General features: G+C 38.5%; 1 pseudogene; it reads right to left on the bottom strand.

Annotated features, from left to right (window-relative positions):
* Nucleotides 1-7,960: 7,960 nt before the first annotated feature.
* LOC100455842 (selenide, water dikinase 1-like) lies at nt 7,961-9,037 on the bottom strand (annotated as a pseudogene).
* Nucleotides 9,038-12,374: the final 3,337 nt, after the last annotated feature.

Raw genomic sequence — 12,374 nt, 5'->3', positions numbered from 1 at the left:
TTTTAGATATTTTATTTGTAATAATAATAATAGGAAACTGACTGGGGCGACAAAAATAACAACCAAGGGGAGGTCTCAGAGTAGTGGCAGAGTAATCCCTGATCTCTTGGTTCCTTACTTCCTCTGTCAACTGAAAACTTGAATACAGCAGTCCTGCCTTGCCTCTTATCTCTGAGGGTAGATCTCAGCTCCCAGACCTGCTCATCTGAAGGTCAAGTGAGTCCTTCATTGGCCATGCCTGGAGACACTATGCAGATTGCATCATTAATGTCTACTTGTATTAAGGGAGAAGTTTCCATTTCTGAAGACCTTCTGATTATAGGACATTTGTTCACTACTGCTATGTGCGGTATAAAATCAACCTCTTTGGGCATATTCTCATGTACTCCCTCCTATTTATGAAAAACTATTTTTAAGGTATTTCAGACTCATCAATTTTTAAACTTTAAAGTTAAAATAATATTTTTATCACTTAAATATGAGATGTTTCACTTAGTCATCAATATAATATATATTTGTTTCCAGTAGGTCCAAAATGTCTGGCACTGTGAATACAATGTGGTCAAGTGTGTGGTGTAATTTAAAACGACAACTGTGAAAGCATTCAGCAAAGCCCAAGAGTTCTAAGGGGAGTTCTTCATTAACACTGTCAGCAAGCACCATCACATTGCTTCCTCTGGATCTCTACTAATAGTATTTTAGCACATGATGTAAAATAAAAATAATATTTTGGGTTCGGTGACTACTATTTTTTGTGCATATTGTCTCTCTCTTGTGATGCAAGACCTTTTCAGATGCTTGAGTTCATTGTTTCTTCTCTTGCCACTCTCATAGCTCCCTTCTATAGAGCACTTACTATGAGGCTTATGCCTCATTTAATCCTTGAGCAACCCTGTGAAGAAGTTAAATAATCATGTTTCATGACAGAACAAATTTAGACTCAGACACATTAATTGGCTCAATACCAAGTCACTAATAAAGTGGAAGAGCCCACATCTGAACCCAGATCCAATTCTATTTTCTTTGATTGATTGATTGATTTTTATTTTGTTTTGTTTTCTTGAGACAGGGTCTCACTCTGTCGCTAAGGCTGGAGTGCAGTGGTGCAATCTCAGCTTACTGAAGCCTCGACCTCCCAGGCTCAAGCAGTCCTCCCACTTCAGCCTCTCAAGTAGCTGGAACTACATGTGCATGCCACCACACCCAGCTAATGTATTGTTTTTTGTTTGTTTGTTTGTTTGTTTTTTGTAGAGACGAGGTCTCACTATGTTGCCCTGGCTAGTCTCCAATTCCTGCTCTCTCGCGAGCCTCCCATCTTGGCCTCCCAAAGTCCTGGGATTACAGGGATGAGCTACCATGTCAAGCCCCAGATCCAACTCTAAAGTATATTTTATCTCAACATTCCTCTCCATTTTCTTGGTTGTCTGTACACAATGCCTAGAACTTTCAAAGAAAGGTGCTATATAAAAATCAGTTCTGAAGTTAGAGTAATAATGGACAGGAAAACTGACTCACTATTTTATAACTGTATCATTATAAGTCCATAAAATGTTAGAGTGGTAGGGGCATTTATGATCACCAAATTTAACCTCATTTTTACATAGAAAAAAGCCTGCTAGGAATAGAATGTCATCTTCAAAGTGGCACTTAGGTTGCAATCACAGTCCCCACTCCTCAAGCCAGTGTGCTTTCCAATGCATTTACACCTGGTCTGATGAATCATAGTATAGACAAAAGAGAAAAACTCCACCAAGGAAAAGCAACTCCACTTCACTAGATCCCCAAAGGTATCACTTTTTTTTTTTTTTTTTTTGAGATGGAATCTTGCTCTGTTGCCTAGGCTGGAGTGCAGTCGCGCAATCTCCACTCACCGCAACCTCGCCTCCTGGGGTCAAGCAATTCTCCTGCCTCAGCCTCCTGAGTAGCTGGGATTACAGGCATGCACCACCATGCCTGGCTAATTTTTGTATTTTTAGTAGAGACAGGGCTTCACCATGTTGGTCAGGCTGGTCTCAAACTCCTGACCTCGTGATCTGCCCACCTCGGCATCCCAAAGTGCTGGGATGACAGGTGTGAGCCACCACCCTGGACCAAGGTATCACATCATTAAGGTTATTGCCAAAGCTACCATTTCTAAAACCAAGAGTTCTGAGGAGAGTTGTGAGTGTTTTGCATTGGATTCTAATGGCTGTCCAATCATTGAATATATGAAGTTCTTTTTGACAGTTGGATGTCAAGACAGAAAAAGGCAGTGTGACCATTTTTCAAATGCTGCATGTATGCGTAACATGGGCATGTGCTGTAGTACCATTAATTGAGTCCTTGTTTTTTGTTTAGAGTATACAATTGGGTCTAGAATTCAGCAAATCTATAATAGCTCTTTGATTGCTTAGACTCAGGGGTCCTTCCTTATCAGTCCTAAATTATCTTCCTGTTTGTGTGTCTTTTCTTTATTTGCCACAAGTCCTAGAAATTCAGCTTGTTTTCCTATTTTAGTTTAAAAAGATGATGGAGCAACCACAATTATTTTTATTGAACACTTGTTATATGCAAACACTGTTTGTAGTGCTTTACATGCATTATTTTGCTAATCCTTATGAAGTAGATCCTATATTATTCCATATTTATAGATGAGGAAACTGAGATACAGGTTAAGTAACTTTAGCAGGTTAAATCACAAGGAAGTGACTGAGCTGCTCTGCACTATGTCGTTTTGGTTTCTCCCAGATTTCTCCTTTGTTACTCCTAAAAGGCAGGCACATACTATATGCCTTTTCCCATCACATTAGAAAAAATAGGGTTTTGCTGGTAATTACTGCTACAAAACAGAGTAACACAATCTAAACATTAGTTAGTTACGAGGTAACAGGGCCTTACAAAGTTCTTTTGATTGTGATTTGTGGTCTGTACTTTATGAATGCCTCCTGACCTGACAAAAAGAAGCCATAATCCTCTCTGTTCTCTTCTTTCTTTCTTTATTCCTTTTTTTTTTTTTTTTTTTAAACGAAGTTTTGCTCTTGTTGCCCAGGCTGATATGCAAATGGCATGATCTTGGCTCATTGCAACCTCTGCCTCCCTGGTTCAAGCGATTCTCCTACCTCAGCCTCCTGAATAGTTGGGATTACAAGTGTGCACCACCACCCCAGCTAATTTTTTTGTATTTTTAGTAGAGACGGGGTTTCACCACGTTGGCCAGGCTGGTCTTGAACTCCTGACCTCAGGTAATCTGCCTGTCTTGGCCTGTCAAAATGCTGGTATTACAGGCATGAGCCACCATGCCCGGCTTGTTATCTACTTTCATTTCCCTGGGGATAGCAGTCTTTTTATTCCTGTGTGCCTTTTTGCCTACCTGAAGAAACTGGGGTGTCTAAAGACACTGGTGACAGAGGCTGAAGCAAAGGTGTATCTTGATCCCATCCCACGGGCTCATGTCATTACTAAGCCCCTCCAGACTCCATGGTATGCCCGTCCCCAGGTTTCTGTGTATCCCAAAATGATCCCCTCTGCAAAGAGAAGTAGGAAGGAAGGAGAGGATAGGAAGTGAAGAAGAAATATTCTTATCAGTTAACACATAATCAGCGTGTTTTTCTGTAGCATCTTGCTGGTAAAGGTTGAGAGTGTACTTGGACTTAATTTTTCTTTTAAACAGATTCATCACTTCCCTTTATGGGCATAGTAAAGACAGATACGACTAGGATTATATGGTGAACTGGGCCATTGATTCCTAGCCTACTGGTTGTCCAGGCTATTTGGAAGCAGGCAAGTAAATTTTATGCAGAAATGAGCTCCACTGTTTTTTCATAATCTAGTATTATGCTGACACTGTTATATGTTATAGAATAAAATCATAATTAAAATTTTAAAAAACCAAAGAAGTAATTCCAATGGGAAGACACATGCCTTGGCTCTGCCATTAATTAGTTTTGTGGTTTTTGGCATATTCTTTAGCTTTTTGGGGACTCAGTTTCCTAGTTTTTAAAGTGAGAGAAAAAAACTTGTCATTTCTAAGATATCTTTAAGTTCTAATATTCTGTGATTTATAGGAACCATGTGAATAATGGAGGCTTTTGAAGCTTAAAAGTATGGTATTATAATGGATTTTATGCTTTTCTGTTATTTTGAATTTTATTAGACTTTTGGTTCTGGATATTAAAGCAGAATTGAATATTTTTCAATTAGCTCTGTAGGTAGTACTGAACACATATTTAATTCAGGAAGTAAAAAGCTAAAATCTTGTATTGGGGGAAAAAGAAGTGTTCTTCAGTTTTCTTAGACATTAAATGGCTCATTCAAAGCAACATTTTGATAAATTGTGTAAATGAGAGAAGAACATATGGATTAAATTTTCCTTGAAATACATACGCATTTAAAAATTAAGAAGAAAAAGTGCTTGGCAAAGCCCATTTGGGGTTCTGCCAAATGGAAAACATTTTAAAAATAGTTGAAAATGTAGTTTTATCTTGAAATGCTACCATATTCACCGATCTTTATTGATTATATATTTTTAAATTTGTTAGTTACTCTCCTTATATTTATTTTTACAGTTTTTTTTAATGCTCTGGGGGCTTGTTCAATTATAGTACTTTTTTTTTTTTTTTTTTTTTAAACAGAAAACACAGTCCATCAGTCACTGAAGAGCACATCAGTGTATCGGTCACTCCCTGTGTTAATCCTGTTATTTGGACTTCCGTAGAAGTTGCAGTTTGATCTTTCGTGTAGTAATGACTGGCATCAATTTATATTGATACAATGAAAAATTCTAAAGAACACTTTGTGATAGAGAAATAAAGGAGATCTTGTCTTTGAAGATGCAGAATATGGCAAGTAACTTTCCAGTAAATCATTCTATTTTAGTGGAGGAGTTTTGAAGGAAGATAAGCCCTGAGTTTCCTGATTATATATAATTCAAACATAGATATTCAAAAGTCTTAGAGATAACATTCTTCCGTATGGATAGAAGAGTTTGCTTTGTCTATAGATCCCATTGTACAACTTGAAGAAGAGAAGAATTATTTTCTCAAAATCTCAAAAATCATATTTCTGCAATTTTCTTGAAATCTCAGAATCACATCTAATTTCTGATCAAATTGGCAACACTCTCTAGTTCTAAGTGTTCAGTTCATCTGGAAAGAACTTGGTGCAATTTGTGTAATTACTTTACAGCTATCTGCAAAACAAACTGTGGGAGTCACGTCTCTGTCGATGAATGTACAGATTCAGGTCACTAGAACATAATCCTGAAACTGACATTCTCGGTGAGATTTTTCTCCTCTTTCAGTTCTCCTTTTTTTTTTTTTTTGAGACAGGGTTTCTCTCTGTCACCCAGGCTGGAGTGTAGTTGCACAATCACGGCTCACTGCAGTCTTGACTTCCTGGGCTCAGGTGATCCACCTCCCTCCCAAGTCTCTGCGAATACAGGTGTGTGCCACTACACCCAGCTAATTTTTGTATTTTTTGTAGAGATGGGTTTTCGCCATGTTTCCCAGCCTGTCTCCTTTCCTTTTTATGATTGAATGCTTTCGAAAAGAATGTTGTTTTGTTATAAAATTTTAATGAACGAAGAATTTATTTTGGTGTTAAAATCTTAAACCCTATTAGATGGTACCATAAGGGTTTGTATTCTACTCAGGATATATCCAAGGAAATGATAAGATTTGTTTGCATAAGATGGTAACAATATCTTGTCTTTTGAGGCTAATCTTTAAAACCCAAGAGTATGTGTTAATTGTTGGGTTGTCCTTTTTCTTCTATAGCATCAAAATGTTATATGTTATTGTTAATAATTTTCAATGAATTCTTTATGATTTAAATAAAAATCATTCTTATTGGGCTCATATGTTTTACCCCCACAAAATTGTGAATAGAATTTGTACAGTTTCATGAACGCTGAAATAAAAAATGTAGGCAATTTTCTTTTTTTTTTTTTTCTTTTTTCTTACTCAGAGGTTTCCAATACATTTTATTTTGCAGACCACTGGTTTGTAGCTTTTTAGGACCAACATCTGTATCAATTCCTATAAAATGTCCAATCAATTTCAGTTCCATAGCAGGCTCTTCTATGCTGCGCACCATGCTTATGACTGAAGGTCTAGTTACACATGCATAAAGGCTGCCCTTCCCGCTGGTTCCTGGACAAGGGCTCATCCAAGTTAAAGCCTCTTCCGGGAGCTCCATCTTCGCAGGGGGTCATTTCCTTTGGCAATAAGTCAGTTTTTGTGTGCGGCTTTGGTGCCTGTGAACAGGAAGCATCAGAAACGTGCAGGATGTGCTATTTTTTCTCTGATGAAGATGGGAACTTGAGGATCCAGTGCTCTTGTGCTTAATGACAGGAATCCCTCAATTGCTTACTAGGTTAAAATATAAGGAAGGCTTCACTTTATGCAACACAGATAACACCTTTTGAGATTGCCTATTTTTTCTAGAACTACAAAGTTGAATTCAAGAAAATATAGGTCCCATGAAAGACTTAGAAGTTTTATAAAACTAAAATCTAGTTTTTCCCGATAAATTGTACTTTAGGCAAAACCCTCCCAATGCTTCTAAAATAATACTAAAAGGGGCATCTGATTATACAAGAGCAATTTAAAAAATTAAATATTTATTTGAATAACAAGTTTAAGTTGGAGCTGCAATGTTGGCAATGCAGGTTTTTAACACAGATCACAAAAAGCGTGCACAAAAAAGTACTGGTGCAAAGGACAAAATAATGCTAAGAATTGGGCTAAATATCTGCTGATTTCAAGAAAACAAAAGGCCTGAAATCACTGTACAAAATAGAAAATGTATTAAACACTACCATCCACAGAACAGTCTTTATTATTGATTATATTTAAAAATTATTTGCGTAATTATATATTGAATTGTAAATGAGTATTATACATGAGCCTCCTTTCAGAAGGCAATTCCTTGTAGCACTATAGAACATCTAATTACATTGCAAAAAGTATCCTTCTTTGCTATCGATAAAGAAAACAGTTAGTGGTATTACTGTAAATATCAGAAAGGCTACAAAAAAAGAAATAAGATTTCTTTTTTGTCTCTTCAAAGTGTTTTCCATGCAGTGAAGCACTTGCCCTGTTGAACTGAGTGCGCCACTGGAGAATGTTCTGGGTCCGAGATGCTCTTGAGAGACAAGACTAGGCTTTTCCAAATCAAACATTCAAAGGAATCATGCAACCCTCTTATGACTGGGATACTGTCATGTGCCACTTACCAATGCTGTCTCTCCAGAAAACCATTCAAGATGCTTAAAAAAAAATCAGACTTATGATAAATATACATAAAATGAAGACACCAACTGCTATTTGACAAGACTACTGGTAATGTCTGTGCTATGTGAAAGCACCTTTAAAAAGAGCCTATGCAGAAAGAGATAAGTGTCTAAAGATTCAAAATGAATCAACAGTATTGGATAACAATATAATTCTCAACTCAGAAGCTGCCTCAAGATTAGGTGCATCTTCAGTTAATGTAACAGGAAAAAAAGGCAATGGATTTTATTTTATTAATTGTATCCACTTACAAACCGACCTAAGGTCACCCGATGTGTAGACACAATGAGATTTCTGTTGTTTATAGTCTTTAATTGAAGTGATGATAAAGGAAATAGATCTATTTAAAAACAAAACCGAACAGCTATTTCTGTCTAGATTAAGAGGTGGCCCCGACAAGCATGTAATCCCAGCACTTTGGGAGGCCTAGGCGGGCGGATCACAAGGTCAGGAGATCGAGACCATCCTGGCTAACACGGTGAAACCCCGTCTCTCCTAAAAATACTAAAAAAATTAGCCGGGGCGGGTGGCGCACGCCAGTAGTCCCGGCTACTCGGGAGGCTGAGGCAGGAGAATGGCGTGAACCCGGGAGGCGGAGCTTGCAGCGAGCCAAGATGGCGCCACTGCACTCCAGCCTGAGCGACAGAGCAAGACTCCGTCTCAAAAAAAAAAAAAAAAAAAAAAAAAGAGGTGGCCCCGGGTGTGGGATTCACATTTTGAGTGGCCACTTGTGGTGCGACCTCGATGATCCAGGGTTTGTCTATGATTCTGGCTGTGCAGTTGCCCTTCTCTACAATCCCAATAATCCATGCTTGGTGGCCTTCACCATATTTGGGGGAGTTTATCTCTGCACAGAACCGAGCTGCTTGCTGATGTGGTAAACAGATCAGAAGGCCACCTGAGGTCTCTGGGCAGGTCCCGTGCATGAGGCCGAACATGTTTCCGCATGCCTTGCTCGCTGCAGCCATCTTGGCCAGCACCAGGAGGTTGTGAATTACAAATGACACCTCGTTCCTCTGCTGCTTGGCCAGGTTCTGCACATGGCCCAAAATCCCAAAGCCCATGATGTCAGTGGCTGCGTGGGCATTGAACGTGTGCATAAGTCCGGCAGCCGTCCTGTTGAGCCTCGCCATGTTCATCATCGCTTCCTGGTAGAGCAGCTCTACATCTTCTTGGGTGACCACTAATCTTATTCCATTTCTCAGGAATATCCAGCCACTGGTGCACAGCCATTGCCACCTGTGTCCCCAGGGGTTTTGTCTACACCAGCACGTTTCCTGGCACTGCATTGTCTGGCAGGATAAATTAATTGGGCTGACAGACAGTGGTAGCAACTCCTCCCAGGACAATCCAGGGGTTTAGAACTGTTTGGCCGCCTGTTACATATGTTCCTGCTTCTTCAGCTGCGTCTTTAAAACCTTGGATAATCAGAGGCATCACTTTATCCCTTTCCCTGTCAGTCATTTTATTACTGACTCCAAGGAGCACCAGCATATTGTCACATTCCATGACCCCCGTTGCGTAGAGGTCACTGAGGACATTGACACATGCTATCCTGCCCATCATGTAAGGGTCATCTACGATCGGGTAAATGTAATCTATGGTTTGAACCAAGGAAAGCCCACCATGCCTCAAAGGAATGACACAAGTATCCATTCCAATGCCAAGGCTTGGCCTAACGACTCCCAAAAACTGCTCATCTTCTTGGAAGTGGTTCTCCTGTAAAGATTCCAGCTATTTTTGCAGGACATCTTGGGGCACTTTGCAGCCTGTGCCATTCAGTTCAGTGAATCTGGTTAGCCAGAAGCTCCTGTCCAATTCGTAACTTTCTGGGTTAAAAGGACTCCCGCGTACATATGGTTCTTGTGCCCCGCTCTCCTCACAGCTCAGCCCCTCCCCTCACTCTGGGGGTTGGCTGGGTTCTTTACGGATCCACCGGCTCGCCTTGCGCCCTCCGCCTCCTCCCGAAAACGGGCCGCGGACCGCTCCCACCATGCACCGGGCGTGGCCGGGCTCCCCAGGCGTCGCTTGAATAAAAATGCCGCGCCTGGCGGCAGCTGGGTCCCGAGCCCGCGCTTGGGCGCCGCGGGGGCTCGCCTGGCTCGGCGCGGTCTTGCGGCAGCCGGGACGCCGCGCTCCCCAAGTGTAGGCAATTTTCTGTAACAACTCAGAGCAGACACAGAAGTGAAGACCTAGATGACACCTTGGAACTTCTCATGTGCTGGGTTTTGTGTTTAAAGGCCATTCAACATAATACAGCATATTTAAAACATAAAGGAAAATTTTTTTAAATGCTTTATTTTATTTACTTAGGGAATGTTATAAATACTGTAAAATGTTTACTCTCCAAACACTTTAAATATAAATTCTTTTATTCCTTGGTGTATTTGAAAGTAGTAGCATTTATTTAGTAAGTCTGAAAGAGAAATGAATGTAATTATTTTGCTGATGGTATTATGGGAAGTTATTTCAGTTCATTAATAAAGGAAGCTGGGTAATTAAATGCCTTCAAGTGTAAGGGGTTAATTTATCATTGGTAAGTTAGACTTACCAATCTAACACAGTGGTTTGGAGAATTAGATTATTGTCATAGTTTCTCAGTTACCATGAGAACTTACTTTTTTAAAAAATCAACTTTATCAAGGTATAATTTACATGAATAAAATGCACCCATTTTAAGCGTACATTTAGATGAGTTTTACAAATCTGTACATCTGTGGAACTACCATCACCACAATCAGGATATAAAACACCTACATCACCCAGAAAGCTTCTTCATGTTCCTTTGCAGTCAATCCCCTCCCCTACAGACCCTAGGAAAATACTGATGTACTTTACACCACAATAGATTAGTTTTGTCTGTTGTAGAATTTGATATAAATTCAATTACAAAATATGTACTCTTTTGTGTCTGACTTCTTTCACACATCATCATGTTTTCAGATTCATTTGTGTTGCATGTATGAGTAGGTTACATTTAGGCTGTTCACAACTTTTGGTTATTATGAATAAAGCTACTATGAACATTTATGTACTGGTCTTTGTGAGAACATAGGTTTCATTTTTTCTGGGTAACTACCTAAAAGTGAAATTGATGGGTTCTATGATAAGTATATATTCAGCTTTATAAGAAACTGTCAGATTGTCTAAAGTGGTTGCATCATTTTTTACTCTCACTGACACTTGCTGACACTTGGTATTATTACTCTTGTTAAAACAAGCTAAAGAAGTAAAAAGCTGAAGAATCTAAAAAACCAACAACTCTTCTTGTATCTGTAAGAGGAGTGAGGACACAGGGAAAACTTCAAAATTGGAAAGACCAGCAGGGGAACACAGAGAATAACAATTTACTAGAATAGACACCCACAAACAGAAACCTCCATATTCTGTTCTTCTTAACAAGGCCTGTCCTCAGGAGAAACTATTTTATCAAACCCGAATCTAGTAGGGTTTAATCAGAGCCTTATCCACCAAGGGGAAGAGAAATGCCCAACTCCAGTTTTCCACAGGGAAAAGGAGAAATACCCAACTCCAACTTTTTCCACCCATCCTGTCTCACAGGGAGAGGGGAGAAAACTGAGAAGCACTGGTAAAGCTCATAGTTCAGGGGCACAGGCTCCCTAAAAGACTGAGAACTAATCACGGGAATATAGAAAACCACTTTGCCTTACTACCATATTATTAAAGGCCTATTTACCCCATACATCATTTTACCCCACGTATCATGTATACCTTTTAACAGAAAAATTATAAGGTATCCGAAAAGGCAACAAGTATGGTTTGAAGAGACTGACAAGCATCAGAACCAGAGTTAGATACATCAGAAATGTTGATATTTAACCAGGAATTAAAACAAATAATTACTAGTATGCTAAGAGCTTTAATGGATATAGGAGACAGCATGCAAGAACAGGTAAATAATGTAAGCAGAGAGATGGAGATTCTAAAAAAAGAGTAAAAAGATGTACTAGAGATAAAAAATACTGTAACAGAAATGAAAAATGCCTTTCATGGGCTTATTAGTAGACTGGATATTCCTGAGGAAATAATCTGTGAGCTTGAAGATACATGACAACAGAAACTCCCAAAACAGAAAAGCAAAGAGAAAGGAGACTGAAAAAACAGAACAGAATATCCAAGGACTGTAGGACAACTAAAAAAAGGTATACCATTTGTTTAATGCAAATACCAGATGGAGAAGAAAGAGAAAAGGAACAGAAGAAATACTGGAAGCAATAATGACTGAGAATTTCCTTAAATTAATGTCAGATGCCAAACCATAGATCCAGGAATCTCAGAGAACACTAAGCAGGATAATTGCCAAACAAAATCTGGGCATTTTATATTCAAATTTCAGAGAATCAAAGATTTTTTAAAATTTCTGAAAGAAGCCTGAGTAAAAACACCTTACCTAGAGAGGAGCAAAGGTAGGAATTGTATCCATCTCCCCGAAAACTATACAAGCAAGAAGAGAGTGGAGTGAAACATTTAAAGAGTTAAAGAAAAAAACCCATCAACCCTGAATTTTGTACCCTATAAAATTATTCCCAAAACTGAAAGAAAAATCAATAATTTCTCAGCAAAACAAAAATGAGGACATTTGCTGCAAATATACCTGCCTTGCAAGAAATGTTAAGAAAAGTTCTTTAGAGAGAAGAAAAATTATATAGGTCAGAAATTCAAATCAACATAAAGAAAGGAACAGCATGGGGGAATGCGTAAGTGAAAGTAAAATAAAAACTTATTTTACTTATTCTTAATTAATTTAACACAACAATTTGTTCAAAATAATATCAACAATGTATTCAATTTTACAGATATAAATATAGATATGTTTACATATAAGTAAAATGAATGACAGCAATGAGGCAAGGGAGGGAAGGGAAGAATTGGAAATATCCTGTTATTACAAAGAATAACAGACAATAAATTGTGACAGAGCAAGACCCTGTTTCAAAAAACAAAAAGAAAAAAAAAGAAATTGCACTATGGTGAAGTTGTGTAGTGTTTTTTTAAAATGGGCTTGGATTTGTTGTGAATGTATATTGCACACTTTAATAATTAATTATATTAATATTAATTAATAATAATAATTATTATATT

Source organism: Pongo abelii, chromosome 11, assembly GCF_028885655.2.
Source record: "Pongo abelii isolate AG06213 chromosome 11, NHGRI_mPonAbe1-v2.0_pri, whole genome shotgun sequence".
Classification (NCBI taxonomy): domain Eukaryota; kingdom Metazoa; phylum Chordata; class Mammalia; order Primates; family Hominidae; genus Pongo; species Pongo abelii.
The sequence above is the reverse complement of the archived record's forward strand: the minus strand, read 5'-3'. Positions and strand labels throughout refer to the sequence as shown.